This window comes from Microcebus murinus, chromosome X (genome assembly GCF_040939455.1).
Source record: "Microcebus murinus isolate Inina chromosome X, M.murinus_Inina_mat1.0, whole genome shotgun sequence".
NCBI classification, from domain to species: domain Eukaryota; kingdom Metazoa; phylum Chordata; class Mammalia; order Primates; family Cheirogaleidae; genus Microcebus; species Microcebus murinus.
The window spans coordinates 118,587,579-118,605,883 of record NC_134136.1 but is presented as its reverse complement, the minus strand read 5'-3'; positions in this window follow the sequence as shown (position 1 = coordinate 118,605,883).

Sequence of the window (18,305 nt, the reverse complement as noted above, 5' to 3'; positions counted from 1 at the left end):
TGCTACTGTTTGAAAACGTGTGCATGTATAAATACATACATATATGTGTATGTGTGTGTGTATGTGTGTTTATTTCTCCTGGTTTCTCACAAAATATAGCATGCTATAAACAGTATTCTGTACCTTGCTTTGATATATGATATCAAAGCTTAATGATATATTTTGGAAATTAATCCACATCATTATATAGTGGGTTGAATTGTTTCCCCCCAAAATATATGTTCACCCAGAACCTCAGAATGTAACCTTATTTGAAATAAGGGTATTTGCAGATGTAATTAAGATAAGAATCTCAAAATGAGATCATCCTGGATTAAGGTGAGCCCTCAATTCAATTACAGGTGTCCTTATAAGGAAAAAGAGAGGGAAATTTGAGATACAGAGGGGAAGGCTGTGTGAAGATGGACATAGAGATTAGAGTGATGAAGTTACAAGCCAAATAATGCCAAGGGTTGTGAGCAGCCATCAGAAGCCAGGAGAGAAGCGTGGAACAGATTCTCCTTCAGAGCCTTGAAAAGGAACCAGCCCTGCTGATATGTTGATTTTGGACTTCTGGCCTCCAGAACTGTGAGAGAATAAATTTCTGTTGTTTTAAGCCACCAAGTTTATAGTAATTTGTTATAGCAGCCATAATAAAGTAATACAGAAATCTTCCTTATTCTTTTTTTTGTTTTTAATGACTGAATATCATCCCTTGGGTGGCTGGCTATATGATGGTTTATTCAATCAGTTCTTATTGATGGACACATGGATTTCTCCCAAACTATTGTTCGTACAAATAATGCTCAGTAAATAACCTTGTGCATATAATTTCAAATCTATTCGGTTATAATTTACATTTGATTTTTAGAAGTAGAATTGCTGGGTCAAATTGTAAGTGCATTTTTCTTTTTGATAGACATTGCCAAATTCCCCTCCATAGGGGCTGTACCATTTTGCACTCCAACCAGCAATGAATAAGAGTGCTTACTTCCCCACAGGCTTACTGACAGAGTGCATTTTCAAACTTGAATTTTTTTGCCAGTTTTATAAACAAGAAACAGTATTTCAGTGTAGTTATAATTTGCATTTCCCTTATTATGAGAGAAATTGAGCATTTTTTTCATGTTTGAGATTCATTGCTTTTTCTTATGAACCCTCTGAGCATGTCTTTTACCTATTTTTCCATTTAGTTTTTTCTTCTCAATTGTTAACAACTTTTGCAATATAATTATAACTTGCAAATTTTTTGTTTGTTATATTTCTTTTGACTACATCTATGGCTTTTTATCACGCAAATTTTTTTTCAATTTTTAACACGCAAGGATTATCAATGCTTCCCAGCCTAAGAAGCCTTCCTGACCTATATCCTTCCCTGAGTCTATGCTGAGCTGTACTCTACTCTGAATCATTGTTCACCAATATCTGACTCCTTTCTATCAGCTCTTCTCAATTAAAATCAGATTTTAGCTACACCATAGCTCCTGTTACTCTTTTTTTCTTTTATGTCTTAGATTGATTTCCTCAGAAAGCAGAGCCCAAGGCAGAGGACATATATTCTGTTTCCCCCAGTGGAGGAGGAAAGCAGAGAAGGACAGAGAACCAATATAATGGTGTATTATCAAACTGGCCACCTCTAAGTGTGATTTGATTGCTCAATCTGTGGGAGTATGCTCTAGAGAAGCCATGTCATCTCTATCTCAGGGCTTCCCAGACTGGTGGAGACAGGAGAAAGTTGGGGGCAGGGGATGGGAACAGCAAAGAAAGGGGGAATGAATTTATCCATTGGCTCTATCTCTCTTGGGTGGAAGAATTGCCACAAAGATACACGCTGATTAACAAGTCATCAAATCTAAACTCTTAATAAGGTCAACTCTTTGAATGATAGTTTCCTGAAAGAGCCTGAGGATCACTCTTTCACCAGGCACCAGGCTGTATTTCTATTATCAGACTTGACAATCCAGGAATTTTCTCAATATGAGTAAAGAGTAAAGAAACAAGGGATACATCCCCTGTGAAGGCCTGTAATTAGAAAAGACTGGGAGGGGAGCACACAGCACCTTGACTTTGGGGTGGGGTGGGGTGGGGATGGAGCATGAACAAAGGCTTCCTACAGAGCAGTGACTTATCACTAGGCCTGCCTCCTGTATCGAAATTTCCACCATTAGAGTGGATCCTTTGGGGAAGGCAGTGTTTAACTGAAATCCCTGTTCAGTAATTCATGATGTCATTAAAACTTGGTGGTGGGTTATTTATAAATCTTCAGAGAAGACCTCAGGGGGAATGGGAAAGATGCTTTTTGAAGACATGAGATCATTCTAAGACACAAAAGAGAGGGCAGGGATGGATGGGGCATTGCTGGGGTTCCCTGGGGAGCAAATCTTGGGGCCTCACAAAGGCCCTGAAGAGAGACATGCTGAAGGGAGCAACCAAAAAAAGGGCAGACAAGTTATCGATGTCACATGAGTGGATATGCCTGCCTGTCCTTCCTAGAGATGAGTCCAGTGTCATTCTCCTTAATAGCCAAAGTGCTCTAGTGCTACTGTGGTGGGGGTAAGAACACCAACACTGAAATTATACCCGAGAGTTTTATGTGAGGCTTAAGGTGTTAAAACAGTGGGGGCGGAGGGAATAAGTAGCAAAAATGCAAATTCGTTTACAGTTTGGCTGAGAAATCTCACTTCTACAAATTAAATGTGAATCATATCTGAACAGATTTGAAGTAACATATGCACAAGGTTATTTATTGAGCATTATTTGTACAAACAAAAGTTTGGGATCAATCCACATGTCAATAGGGAACTGATTGAATAAACGCCTATACAGCCACACAAGGGACACTAATCAGCAATAGCTTTCCCAAAGATATAGATCTGCATATTCTTGAACAAACTCCTCTGGAAATATTTAATTCCTTCAAATTAGATCAACAAGCTGGCATCATGTTTGGAGCTTTAGAAGTTTTAACCTTTTCCAGCACATGAATGACTGAAAAACTGCATGAATGTAGACTCCCTTTTGTACCAATCTCTGCCTCCACCCCAAGACCTTCTGGGCTTTTAATGAAGCCAGAAGAACCTTAGCTTGAGTATTTCAAAGGTTTAAGGCAAGGAATTAATATGGAAGATATTTCTTAGCAGCTACTCTAACTCTGTAACATCACAATCGCAAAACACACAGTGGGGGAGGAAAGTCATAGATTAGAATATAATATATAATACTTAGAAACTCGGGACCCTAAGAACTGAAAACATGTAAAAATTGAAGAAATTAGAGAGTTCATCATCTTAAGAACTTGAGTAATATTGGTATATATTCCAGAGCTACAGCTATTTCAAGATTTGAGAGCATAATGTGTGTATTCCCAAGAAGACCTTGAAATGTTTTCAAAATAGCAGATGCATAAATTCTTTTTAAAGGGTAAAGAATAAATGTTTTGAAAGAGAAGAATTACAAAAAGAATCAGAGAAATCTAGTTTGAAAAATCCTCAAAGAAATGGCCTTCTATTTTCTAAAAAATAACTTCTTGTGCATTATAAGAAAAATAATTTTTATTATTTTGTATTTAAATGGAGCCTTTACTTTGGGGAAATTATGCTATACTTACAAAATGTATAAGTAGTGTCAAAGATAAAACCAATTATCAATTCCAAGGATAGTAAACACTTTTCAATGTTAAAACTTAGTTCTTTTTTTCCACTGCATAGAAAAGAAATATTTATTTTGGAGTCTGACTGCTATACTAGTGTATAGTTTGATTAGACTTAGAGAGTTGCTATTAGGTTCAGAATGTGCAGGTATGGTTTTCTCGGGCACCAAGATTATACAGTGTCTAGCCGTATAATAAAATTGGCTCCTGCTTTGTTTTGCTTTGCTTTTAGACATTAAACTTAATGTTGGAAATAAATGGAATAAAATAAATAGATAATTGGCATGGCTAGAACTTTGATTATTTTTCTGCTTTTATATTGTACTTTGACATGCAATTAAGGCTTCTCAGGAGATGCCCTTTTCTGAACTCTTAAAAGAATAAAAACACTCCCACATACGGCTGTGCTAGCATATGGCCTCACTAATGACAGCACAAATAAGACACCTACTCGTCTTATATAAATTTTAGCACAAGACATGAACAAATGATACATTAGTGCTGAATGTTTCTGGGTACATCCCAATGGGAAATGAAGATTTATATGCATCAGCCTGGATGGACACCCAGAAAATGATGTTGCAGGAGTGAGAAGACATAATATGACAATGATGTATGCTGTTCAGGAGTTGCTACCATAAATGTTACCATAAATTATAAGCATGGAACTTCAGGATGATATTCAGAGATGTTTGATATTTTTCCTTAAAGGTGAATGAACATAAGCACACTTAGCCTGGCACCCAAAAATTGTTCGTCTCCCTTTAAAACCCTCTGCTTTTTAATGAAGAAAGCCCCATTACAGAATCCTCCATTCTAAGTAAACAGTTATAGTTCACTAACTCATCTGCAATTATATGTACTCTTTGTGATTTGAGTAATTTAGGTAATAAAGAATAGTTTTATCACCTTGGATCATATTGTCAGTGTGTGTCATTGCACACGCTCAGTCTTCTGCAAGCTGGTCCTTATTGTTACTTCAAAACTGTGAGGACTCAGAAGAGGGGCTCAGTGATCCCTGTTTGAAGATGGCAGCTTCTAGGCAGCTCCCTCACCTGCCCCCACACACTTCCAAATCCCCACACATAGAGCTCCTGCACAGTTCTTGCTCTCCAAGCAGAAATTTCCATATGAGGTAGGGACTAAGGTACAAGATCCCTGATTCTTTCCCCCCTATCGATCCTGAGGTGAAGTGGTGACCCCTAGGCCTTCAGTCCCTAAGCCCCAGGCTGAGGACTAGTACTGGTCCATGGCCTCTTAGGAACTGGACCACAACGCAGGAGGTGAGCAGGGGCGTGAGCAAATGAAGCTTCATCTGTATTTACAGCTGCTCCCTATCCCTCACATCGCCGCCTGAGCTCTGCCTCCTGTCAGATCACCAGCAGCATTAGATTCTGCATTATGGTGAGTTGTATAATTATTTCATTACATATTACAATGTAATAATAATAGACATAAAGTGCATAAGAAATGTAATGTGCTTGAATCATCCTGAAACCATTCTCCCACCCAACCCTGCCTGGTTTGTGGAAAAATTGTCTTCTATGAAACTGGTCCCTGGTGCCAAAAAGGCTGGGGACTGCTAGGAGACTCTTGGAGTCAACAATACCTCTCCAACTTCTTCCATGGCCCCACTCCAAGTAGTACCTGCTTCCTCTCATGACCTTTTGCTCTGCAAGGATTCTCACGACCAACAGAAAATGATTTGTTGCTCCAGGTCACTACTTGCACATTTTCCTCTTCCAGGCCCCATGGAGTATGACTCTCAATTCAGAGATTCCTTCTGTAACAAAAGGATTATGCCTCCTCTTTAATCATTTTACAATCCTGGATAGATTTCAAAGTGTATCATTGCACTGCTAACCTAGAGTCTGTAAGAAATCTTAATGCCTTGTTAATATCATAAATGTAGCACTCTATTGAGAGAATTGAAACACCATTGGCTTCTGGACACTTTGCCTCTTTCACAATATCAGAAGCCTTAGGTCTTGTGGGAAAGTGGTGGGTTAAGGGGGTGGGGTGGAAGTGGTGGGGTCTGACGAATGTACCTTGACTTGCCTTAGTCCATTGTCTATCCAAGGCCACAGTCAACATCCTTGTCAGCTGTTGGCCTCTCTCTATTCTGTCCCAAACTGCCATCTTGCAGGCTATCTGCTAATTTCCCAGTACCAGCCCTCACTTTCTTGCCCAGCTCAGGTTGGCCTCACTGCCTGAAAGGCCTCCCCACCACCTCACCCCATCTCTGCCTACCCATATGTTAATCATCCTTCCAAGGCTGCAGCCTTCCCAGGCTTGCAATACTTTGGCCAGGCAGAATTAACTCTGGTCTCAGTGGGCCTGTAGTATCTCGGTGGTACCCCTCTCAAGACAGCCTGTGGCCCACACCACACTTGTTTTGCACTTATTTTATCTCCCCACTCCCCATCACCAAGCCCCCAGGGTGTAAGGTCTCTGAGAGTAGGGGTTGTCCCTCATTAGGGTTATTAGTTTCCTTATTAGAATATCCAGTTAAATTTGAATTTCAGATAAATAACAAATATTCTTTTTGGCATAACCATGTTTCAAATATTCCACTGGACATACTTATACTGAAAATTTTTCATTGTTTACCTGAAGTTCAAATTTAACTGGGTATCCTGTATGTTTACTTGTTAAATCTGGCAACCCCAGGCTTTATTCATCTCTGATCTCCTAGGGTCAACATCTATGAAGGGGATATGGTTCTTGCCTGACTCAGGAAAGGCTGAGGGCCCTATTCTAGAACATAATATGAGGCCAGAGATTATGTGAACTAGCATTAATGGTTTCAGCACTTCTGGAACTGAAGACAAGATCCACAGGCCCATAATCTCAGGACCGAGCCACGGCTGGCATTTGGCATCAGAACACTGAAGTCTGTGATAACGTCCTGGCTACTTATCCTTGGTTTTTGTTGACTGATCCCAATGAATGCAAGCCATGCTGTGTTTCCTTCATAATTTTTGTTTTTACTTTGTTTATTTGTTTTTTGATACAGGGTCTCATGCCGTTGCCTGGGCTACAGTGCAGTGGCACAATCATAATCACTGCAGCCTCGAATTTATTTTTTATAGAGATGGGGTCTTGCTATGTTGCCCAGGCTGGATTTGAACTCCTGATATTAAGTGATCCTCCCGCCTTGGCCTCCCAAAGTGCTAGGATTACAGGTATGAGCCGCAGCGCCCAGCCTGTTTTCTTCACAGAGCTTTCTTCTGAGCACAACTCTTGCAGTTTCAAATATTATTAGAGAAACTTCTGTGAGGCCACGAGAAATGCATTTGATACCTCATGCATTGACTTTTGATGATCTCATTATGAATTCCCACTAGATTCGTTTCCTTCTGGCTATAAAGATGTTTTATAAATTTATTTTATAGACAATCTTTCCCTATCAACTGCTTATTTGTAGTCAATTTCAGTGACCACTGAGAGTAAACAGGGCACACATAAAAATAACTTTATTCCACTTCCTGAGGCTGCTGTAATAAATCACCACAAACTTGGTGGCTTAAACAATGAAGAGATTTACTCTCTTGAAGTTTTGTAGACCAGAACTCTGAAACCTGGCAAGGCCGTGCTCCCTTGGTAAGTATCCCAGAGCAGAATCCATTCCCTTTCTCTTCCAGCTTCTGGTGGCTGCCAGCATGCCTGGTTTGTGGCTGGATCATCCCAATTTCTGCCTTTACATAGTCTTCACATCACCTTCTCTTCCATATCTGTGTTATCCCTCATCAGCTCTCACTTATAAGGAAACTTGTGATGGCATTTAAAGCCCTCCCCCCCAACAATCCAGGGTTATTGCCTCATCTCAAAATCCTTAATTTAATCACATCTGCAAAGATTCTTTTTCCAAATTACCTAACATTTACAAATTCAAAAGGATTAGGACTTGATATGGTAGCCATTAATCAACCTACTAGAATACTACATAAATTAGTCTCTTTCTCTCTAACATGAGAGTTAAAACTGTTTAGAAAAGGCAAGTTACAGAGACCCTTAGGATGGAAGGAGGGAAATGAGTTAGAAAAGTTCATTTAGGGAAGAGGAAGAAAGCAGAAATTTGTTGCAGTCAGTGGGAAAGGCTAATATAAACTCAGAGAGATTAAGGTCCTATTAGAGGAATATATTTTAATTTCCACAGCACAACTCATATATTCTATGCCAATTGGTTTATTAGATCTTATTTTTCAAAGATCACAGTATACGATATTTGAAGATTTTAAATTATCTCATCCACTCATTTTTATCCTATCCCTTTATTTGAAAGTGAATATTGGGTTTTGAAACATCCATATTTTGCCTTTGTCCAGAGTAAATCATTTTAGGGAGACAAATCCTTATGTCATGCAGACTGAAAATAAAAATAAACAGATACACTTTTCCCTTTAAAAGGTCCAAAAGAGGAAATTTTTAATATGTATCAGATTTTGTTAAATTCTAAGGAAAATAAAATTTAAAGTAAGTGAAAACTTTCTTTGGCATGTGCTACTTTCATGTCTCGGATCAGTGCTTCAGAGTTTGTTCTTTGCCCTTGAATGAGCCTGGGTTTTAGTTTTCTTTTAAAAAAAATTTTTTTATAATGTCCAATTAGCCAATGAACATGTAATTAGTTTCTTAATCCTCAAAATGAGAGAGCCTGATTTTTTAAATTTTTAAATTTTTGGCCAGGTACAGTGGCTCACACCTGTAACCCCAGCACTTTGGGAGGTCCAGATAGGAGGATCACCTGAGGGCAGGAGTTCAAGACCAGCCTGAGCAACATAGTTAGAACCCATCTCTACAAAAAGAAAAAGAAAAATTAGCTGGGTGCGGTAGTGCACACCTGTAGTCCCAGCTGCTTGAGAGGCACAGGCAGGAGGATTGCTTGAGCCCAGGAGTTTGAGGTTGCAGTGAGCTATGATGATGCTACTGCAATTCAGTCTGAGCAATAGAGCAAGACCCTGTCCCCAAAGTAAAAAATTAACAATAAATAATTTTTTTAATTGTGATAAAAAACATATACATATCATAAAATTTATCATCTTAACCATTTTTAAGTGTACAGTACAGTGGTGTAAGTACATTTACATTGTTGTGCAACAGATCTCTAAAATTCTTCTTGCAAAACTGAAACTCTGTATGCATTTAAACAACTCCTTATTCCCCCTCTCCCCAACCCCTGGCAACTACCATTCTATTTTCTGTCTCTATAAATCTGACTACTGTAGGGAATTCATATAAGTGGAATTATACAATATTTGTCCTTTGGTGACTGGCTTATTGCACTTAGCATAATGTCTTCAAGGTTCTCTATATCCATTGCACAACTCCCCATTCTCCCCTGCCCCCAGCCCCTGGCAACCACCATTCTACTTTCTGTTTTAAGAGAGCCTGATTTTTAAAAAGAAATTATTATTTCATCAAATTTTGATAATGCATGCAAAAAATTTGGCACAATGCCTAGAATATAGCAAGTAATGCTTAATGAAGGGTAGCTATTGATAATGTCATCATCTGTCGTGGTCCAGGCACTGTGCTGGAGGCTGGAGATTCATAAACAGAAGACTTGAGGCCCTTACTCTAAAGAAGCTAAGACAGATGTCCACAGAGAATATTTTGGGGATCTCAAAGCAGAAAAGAGGAATACAAATATTCTGAAGATGGAAAAAAAAATAGTTACATTAAAAAGATAATTGATTAAATTCAAAACCAATATATTTAAGGGTGAAATGTGAGCTGTTATGTGAGCCAACCCAAGAGAAGTCTTTCAATATGCATGTCAGCAAGTTGAACCAGCAGAGTTAAATGTTTACATGCAGTGCAAGACTCATCTTGAATGTCATGTGTATGCAAGTCAGAGGTTAATGTCTGTAGCCAAAATAACAGCAAATTCATTAATTTTGTTCAGCTTTAGATTGCTATTATCGAGGTTAATAATGTCCTGGCTCTAAGTAAAATATCTTCATTTGAAAAAAGATATACAAGATAACAGCAAATTGTAGGACAATATGTACTGTAAGATCATATTTTTAATAAACAAGGAAATAGGTCACTTGCTACATTCAAGATACTAGTTACTCTTGAAATATTAAAATATTGAGCAGGTATTACTTTTTAAATTAGAAAACATCACTAAAGCTAATGAAAATAACAAAATAAATTCCCAGGAACAAAAACAGAAAATATTTTTGTGCAAAATACTTATGAAAAATTTTCTTCACAAATTCACAGAGATAAATGTCTAGCAAAATTCATCAAGGAAAAAAAATAAGTGAAAGAAAATTAGGAATAAAAAGCAATTATTATTAAATTACCGCAGAAATTTAGAAATAATAAGACAGCACTGTTTTTTGTTTTGTTTTTTTTTTAGACAGTCTCGCTTTGTTGCCCAGGCTAGAGTGAATGCCGTGGCGTCAACCTAGCTCACAGCAACCTCAAACTCCTGGGCTCAAGCAATCCAATCCTGTCTCAGCCTCCCCAGCAGCTGGGACTACAGGCATGTGCCACCATGCCCGGCTAATTTTTTCTATATATATTAGTTGGCCAATTAATTTCTTTCTATTTATAGTAGAGACGAGGTCTCGCTCTTGCTCAGGTTGGTTTCGAACTCCTGACCTAGAGCAATCTGCCCGCCTTGGCCTCCCAGAGTGCTAGGATTACAGGCGTGAGCCACCGCGCCCAGCCTAAGACAGCACTGTTAACAAATTTGTGCCAATAAATTAAAGAGCATATAAAATGAGTAATTAAGAAATATATATCCAAAGTTGATTCAAGAAGAAATAGAAAACATGAGCAGACTATTAACCATGAGCAGAAATTTAATTGGTAATAAAATATATCACCAAAGTCCCAGGTTAAGATAATTTTACAGGTGAGTTTTAAGAAACTTTTAAGATTCATTTATTTTTTAAATTGGAATAATGACTTATTTTTTATTCAAATCATTAAATAAAAGTAAAGCCTTTGACCATTCATTCTGTTGAAGATGTATCTTTGTTGTTTTTTAAATTTCAGAATATTATGAGAGTACAAATGTTTTGGCAACATAAATTGCTTTTGTACCATCTGAGTCAACGTTATAAATGTGCTCATGTCCCAGATAGTGTGCATTATACCCATTAGGTGTGAATTTACCAATCCTCACCTCCTCCTTCTCTCCTGCTTGATTTCCAATGAATGTTATTAATATTTTCATATGTGCTTATAAGTGTTGATCAATTAGTTCCAATTTAATGGTGAGTACATGTGGTGTCTGTTTTTCCATTCTTGTGATACTTCACTTAGAAGAATGGTCTCCAGTTCCATCCAGGTTAATACAAGAGGTATTTGTTCACCATTTTCTTATGGCTAAGACTCCACGGTATACATATACCATATTTTATTAATCCACTCATATATTGATGGGCATTTGGGTTGTTTCTACATCTTTGCAATTGTGAGTTGTGCTGCTATAAACATTTGAGCGCAGGTGTCTTTTTTATAGAATGCATTTTTTTCCTTTGGGTAAATACCTAGTAGTGGGATTGCTAGATCAAATGGTAGTTTTACTTTTAGCTCTTTCAGGTATTTCCATACTCTTTTCCATGAGGTTTGCTGTTTGCTGAGGTTGTATTAGTTTGCAGTCCCACCAGCAGTATATGAGCATTCCTGTCTCTCCACGTCCATGCCAGCATTTGTTGTTTTGGGACTTTTCTTTTTTTTTGAGACAGAGTCTCACTCTTGTTGCCCTGGCTAGAGTGCCATGGCATCAGCCTAGCTCACAGCAACCTCAAACTCCTAGGCTCAAGTGATCCTTCTGCCTCAGCCTCCTGAGTAGCTAGGACTACAGGCATGCGCCACCATGCCTGGCTAATTTTTTCTCTCTATATATTTTTATATATATAAATATATTGGCCAATTAATTTCTTTCTATTTTTAGTAGAGACGGGGTCTCGCTCTTGCTCAGGCTGGTCTTGAACTCCTGAGCTCAAATGATCCGCCAGCCTCAGCCTCTCAGAATGCTAGGATTATAGGCGTGAGCCACCGTGCCTGGCCATTTGGGGACTTTTCGATAAAGCCATGCTCACTGGCAGTTAAGATTCATTTGTGTTTTGTCTTCTGCACAGCCAAAGAAACTGTCAAGAGAGCAAACAGACAACCCACAGAATGGGAGAAAATTTTCACGAGCTACACATCCGATAAAGGGCTAATAACTAGTATCTATTTAGAACTCAGGAAAATCAGCCAGAAAAAATCAAACGACCCCATCAAAAAATGGGCAAAGGACATGAACAGAAACTTTTCAAAAGAAGACAGAATAATGGCCAACAAACATATGAAAAAATGCTCAACATCTCTAATCATCAGGGAAATGCAAATCAAAACCACAATCACTTAATCACTTAACTCCAGTGAGAATGGCCTTTATCAAAAAATCTCCAAACAATAAATGCTGGCGTGGTTGCAGAGAGATAGGAACACTCCTACACTGCCAGTGGGACTGCAAACTAGTTCAACCTCTGTGGAAAGCAATATGGAGATACCTGAAAGAGATGCAAGTAGATCTGTCATTTGATCCAGCAATTCCACTAGTGGGCATCTACCCGAAAGATCAAAAGTCACTTTATGAAAAAGACACCTGTACTCGAATGTTTATAGCAGCACAATTCACAATTGCAAAGCCATGGGAACAACCTAAGTGCCCCTCAATTCATGAGTGGATTAATAAAATGTGGTATATGTATACCATGGAGTGCTACTCAGCTTTAAAAAACAATGGCGATATAGCACCTCTTGTATATTCCTGGATACAGCTGGAACCCATTTTACTAAGTGAAGTATCTCAAGAATGAAAAAACAAGCACCACATGTACTCACCAGCAAATTGGTATTAACAGATCAACACTTAAGTGCACATATAGGAATAACATTTATCGGGTGTCGGGCAGGTGGGAGGGGGGAGGAAGGGATGGGTATATGCAAACACAATGGGTAAGAGGTACAACATTTGGGGGATGGTCACGCTTGAAGCTCTGATTCTAAGGGGGCGGGGGGCATGGGCAATATACGTAAACTTAACACTTGTACCCCCATAATACGCTAAAATAAAAAAAAGATTCATTTGTGCAAGGTGTATCAGAGAATAGAAAGAGAGAGAGAACTACTTCATATATTTTATGAGGAGTAAGAAAAATTATAGACTAATCTTACATCTAATTGTGGATTTTAAAATCCTAAATAAAATAATGACAACTTATATGCAACTCTGATCAAAGAAGCAATATAATAATATGACTAGGTAGGGTATATGGCAGGAGTGTAAGGAGTTGTTAAAAATCAGAAAATTTTATCAACTGAATTCATCACACCAATAGATTAGAACTATACAGTCATGTTAAGTAGACAGAAAAGACATGTGATAAAATTCAACACTGATTCAGGATTAAAACTTGCAGCAAAATGGGAATGTAAGGAAATGGCCTTACCTTCAGAAAGGTAGGCTGGGTGCAGTGGCTCACACTTGCAATCCTAGCACTCTGGGAGGCTGAGGCAGGAGGATCACTTGAGTTCGGGAGTTTGAGACCAGACACAGCAAAGTGTGAGACCCCATCTCTACAGAAAATAGAAAAATTATCTGGGTGTGGTGGTGCATATCTGTAGTCCCAGCTACTCAGGAGGCTGAGGCAGGATGATTACTTGAGCCCAAGAGTTTAAGGTTGCAGTGACCTATGATGAGGCCACTGTACTCTAGCTCAGGTGACAGACTGAGACTCTCTCTCAAAAAAAAAAAAAAAAAGAAAGAAAGAAAGAAAAGAAAAGAAAGATGTCTGAAAACCCAGACCAAACTTCCTGTTTGATGATGAAATTCAAGAATGAATAACTTTTTGAATAAGACAAAGGTGCTCATTGTAACCACATTTATTCCAAATTGTATTAGTTGTCCTAGCCAATGAAACAAGAAAGGAAAATTAATTAGGAGGCATAGATTCTCAAGGAAGAGACATGGTTCTGTTATTTGTAGACAACATGATTTGTCTAGATAGAAAACTAAGGAAATCTATAGAATTCGTTTAGCAAGATTGCTGAGTGCATGATCAACAAATAAAACAATAATAATAGTCCAATAATTCCTAATTCTTAAACCCAATAATCAAATATAAAATGCAATTGTATAAAATATAAGATTTGTAGTAGCAAATTATAAGAAAAATACAAAATGTTATTAAAAGACAAAAAGCCACTTTAAATCTCCATTTATGATATTCAAGAATTATATAACTCCTTTCCCCCCACATTTTAACAATTATAATTTCCTATAATGGTCATTTATCATTTCAAGGTTACAAGTTAATTTTTTTTAATAAGTCAACTTTTTGGAAGTTTTAACTTTTTAATACTATAGAAAAACAGATCTAGAAACAAGGCTACAATTATAAGATACAGATTAAATACAAATTTAACTTAAATATTGTGGGTAATGGTTTGTAAATATTTTTAAAATTGTTCTTTAACACAGGTGTGATTGTGTACCAATAGCATTCTTATTATTAATATTTTCAAGTTTTCTCACAAACTTCTAACTGCATCTTGAGGCTCTGGCTTCAGGTATACTTTTTAGTCACTGTGGGATTAAGGAATGTGGGGCATAAACTTTTCTGCTTCTACAATGTTTCTTCCACTTAGTTCCTCATATTTAAATTGGCCCTCCCCATGTGCATTTCAATTCCGTTTCTGGAAACCCCCAAGACATTTTTTGTTTTGCTCAAGTTAGGAGTTCCTAATCTAAGATTCATGGAACCCTACGGTTCCAAAGAAGTCTCTGGGTAAATTCAAGGGGCCTGTAAACATAGATGAAAAAAAAATACAGCATAATCATTTTCACCAAATTCTAATTTAAATTTTCCTTCCTTTCAATTATTGTGTAGGCATGCAAATTGATAGTTGATTGTGTCTTAATTAATATTGTATATATATTTTTTGAGACAGAGTCTTACTCTGTCGCCCTGGGTAGACTGCAGTGGCGTCAGCCTAGCTCACAGCAACCTCAAATTTCTAGGCTCAAGCAGTCCTCCTGCCTCAGCCTCCTGAGTAGCTGGGCCTGGCAGTGCACACCACCACACCCAGCTAAATTTTTTTATTTTTTGTAGAAACCAGGTCTGGCTATGTTGCCCAGGCTTGTCTGAAACTCTTGGCCTCGGCATCTCAAAGTGCTAGGATTACAGGCATGAGCCGCTGTGCCCAGCCATTAATATTCTATTTAAGTTATACATTTAAACTTTAGTTTATCTTAAATCCTTTTTTTAAAAAATTAAAAGATTGTCAAATATATTCAAAAATAAGAAAGCATAATGAACTCTCACATAACCCTCACTCAGCTTCAACAACTGTCAACACCTACTAATCTCTTGTTTCATCTGTGTTCTCACCACTCTTCTTCTCCCACCTTGCCACAGGATTGTTTTGAAGCATATCTCAGACATTGTATCATTTCATCTATGATACTTTTATAACTCCATTTTAAAAAGATAATTCTGCTACAAATAACACAGTTCATTAATTATAAACATATTTTTTAAGTGGCTCTAAAACTTTGTTATGACCAATGGTTTCTTGCATCTTGTCCCCCAGGATAGATTACAATGTAGCTGTCATTGCCTGAGCCTGGGTAAACTTTTGCTCATAGCTGTTCATATTCTTGTTACTTTAACTGAGTTATGTGCATTTTTGGACTGTGTGTTTAATGGCTGCATAAAATGTCTTAAAATGGTAACATTATGATTTAGCATTAAAATGAAAATTTATTGTGTGTGCAGAAAGACACAGAAACAGAACAACAGGCATAAATTTGATATCAAGGAAGCAAATCTATGTCATTAGAGAAATGACTGAAATTGCATATTTTCTTGCAAAGAATAGTCAAGAACTTTATAGGATCTAAGACAAGAAGATTTGCACAGTAGGTGAAGCTGAATTATATTTTGGTATTGTGGTTGGGAAGAACATTTCAGAGACAGCAATGAATGGTCTGTTCTTATAATAAATGCGGCATTACCCATGTCCTTGATGGCACAGAGGCTATTATTGTGTGGAAACACACGGATGTTGACGTTTTACAGTTATCTTAACCAATTTATTTCACTTATACTTTTATTTTTGTGAACACACAAAAAAATATAGGATACAAGTATACATCTAAATAAGTCTAAAAGTCTTTGAATAAGTATAAAATAAAAAGTTTAAATGATAAGAAAGCATTATATCAGTTCAATGTGCAGCAATTTTTCTTTCCTAGTGGCATCTAAAATAATGATGTGTCTCACAATCTACAGCATCTCAGAATAAATGAAATCTACAAATGCAATGCAATTCCAAACAAAAACTAAATGTAATTTTTTTGGTGGGAACTTGACAAGCAAATTTTAAAACTCATATGAAAGATTATATGTAGAAGATAGAAGATATAGAGACAAATCACAGAGGGCTTTGTGGGTCAGGGTAAGGAATTTAGACTTTTTTCAACTGTGGTGGGAACTGAGTGATGCCTTTTACAAAGTTAGTGCTAATCTCATTTACAAAAATAACAATAATAATAATAAAACACCCTGTCTGCAATATGAAGAAATTTTGTAGAATACTTAAGAATCTCCTAAATATCGAGGTAAGATATGCCCTACCAAACATTAAGCATTATTATTCAGTTATAGTAAAAACAAACTGGTGTGGTAACAGTTCAGAGATAGATAAATAGACTGATTCAACATAATAAAAAATTCAGAAACAGACTCAAACAGTTACAGAAATTTGATATATAGAAGAGGTGGCATTATAAATCAATAGGCAAAGGATGACCTGATACTGGAGCAACTGGGGCAAACAGAAAAACATTTTATTCTTAAACAAAAAATGAATTTCAGGTGAATTAAAGGCTTAAACGTGAGAAGAAAACCCTTTAAACTTGCAAAAAAGAGTAGAGTTTCTTTAGCAAAACATAAAAATCAATACAAATCATCAAAGAAAAGATCAATATATTTGCCTGAATTAAAATATTTAAACATCTATACAAAAAAGAGACCATGAGCAAAATGAAAAAACAAGTCAGAGACTAAGAAAAAGACATTTACAATCCATATAACAAAACATTAGTATACAGACTGTATATAAAAAACTTTTATGCTGTACACTGTGGAAAAAAATGAATTTTTATAAATCCAAGGAAAAAGAAAAACAAATAGGGTAAATAGGCTTTTAACAGATGAGGAAATCTAGATGGTTAAAAAACATGAAAAGATATGAATAGATGCTCAATATGTAAAGTGAAATGAGATATCATATTCACACCCATGAGGTTAACAAAAACTAAACAATCTATCAACACCAAGTACTATTGTGATAAAACAGAAATTCGCATTCATTGCTAATAAAAATGAATACAACCAGTTTGGCGATTTCTAGTGAAGTTCAATAAGCACATGCTCTTTGACCTTACAAATTCCCTCCGTTGATAAAAAAACTAAAAAAGTTCTCATTGAAACATACAAGGAAAACTGCACAAGGATGTACATTTCTTATATTAGCTAAAATGGAAACATCTTTGACTTATTAAAGTCTACCTTCAAATGAAATTATATCACTTCACGTTTAGTGAAGTTTATAACTCTACATTAGTACACTTCTATTTCTCCCCTCCAGGCCTTTATGCTATTGTTGTCATATGTTTTACTTTTATATCTTATAAACCCCACAACATATTGTTTTTATTTTTGCATTACACAGTCAATTATCTTTTAAAGTTATTTAAATAATAAGAAAGCAGTCTTTTATGTTTACCACTGTGGTAGGCAGAGTAATGTCTCCCCAAAGATGTCCATGTCCTAATTATTCCTGGCACCTGTGAATATGTTACCTTACATGGCAAAAGGGAGCTTAAAGAGGTAATTAAGGTTAAGTACTTTGAGATAGGGAGATTATCCTGGATTATTAGGTTGGCCCAATCTAATTGCACAAATCTTAAAAGTGAAAGAGGGGAGTGAAAGAGTGAGCCAGAGAGATGGCATCGTGAGAAAGATTCTGAGATGTAGAAGGTCATGTGCAAGGACCAGGGAACATGGACAGCCAACAAGGAAATGGATTATTCCCTAGAACTTCTAGAAGAGAACACAGCCCTGCCAGTACCTTGATTTTAGCTTAGAGAGATATGGTTCAGATTTCTCATCTACAGAACCATAAAATAATAAATTTATGTTGTTTTAATCTGCTAAATTTGTAGTAATTTGTTATAGCAGCAATAGAAACTAATATACCATCTATATATCTATATCTATCTAATATATATATATATATATAATTTCTGGTGTTCTTTATTCTTTTGTACAGATCCAAATTTCCATCTGGTATCATTTCCCTTTTGCCTGGTGGACTTTAATATTTCTTCTTGTGCAGATCTGCTGGTAATAAATTATTTCCAGTCTTGTATGTCCAAAAAAAGTCTTTATTTTGCCTTAGTTTTTGAAAGATATTTTCACTGGATGTAGAATTCTAGTACTTTAAAGATATTCCTCCACTGTCTTCTTTCTAATATATCTTTTTCACCCCACTGGCAGATAAATAGGATAAAATATTGTGATCTTGGGTTAGGCAAAGATTTCTTTGATGGTACATCAACAGTGCAATGCAAAAAAGAAAAAATTGACATATTGTACTT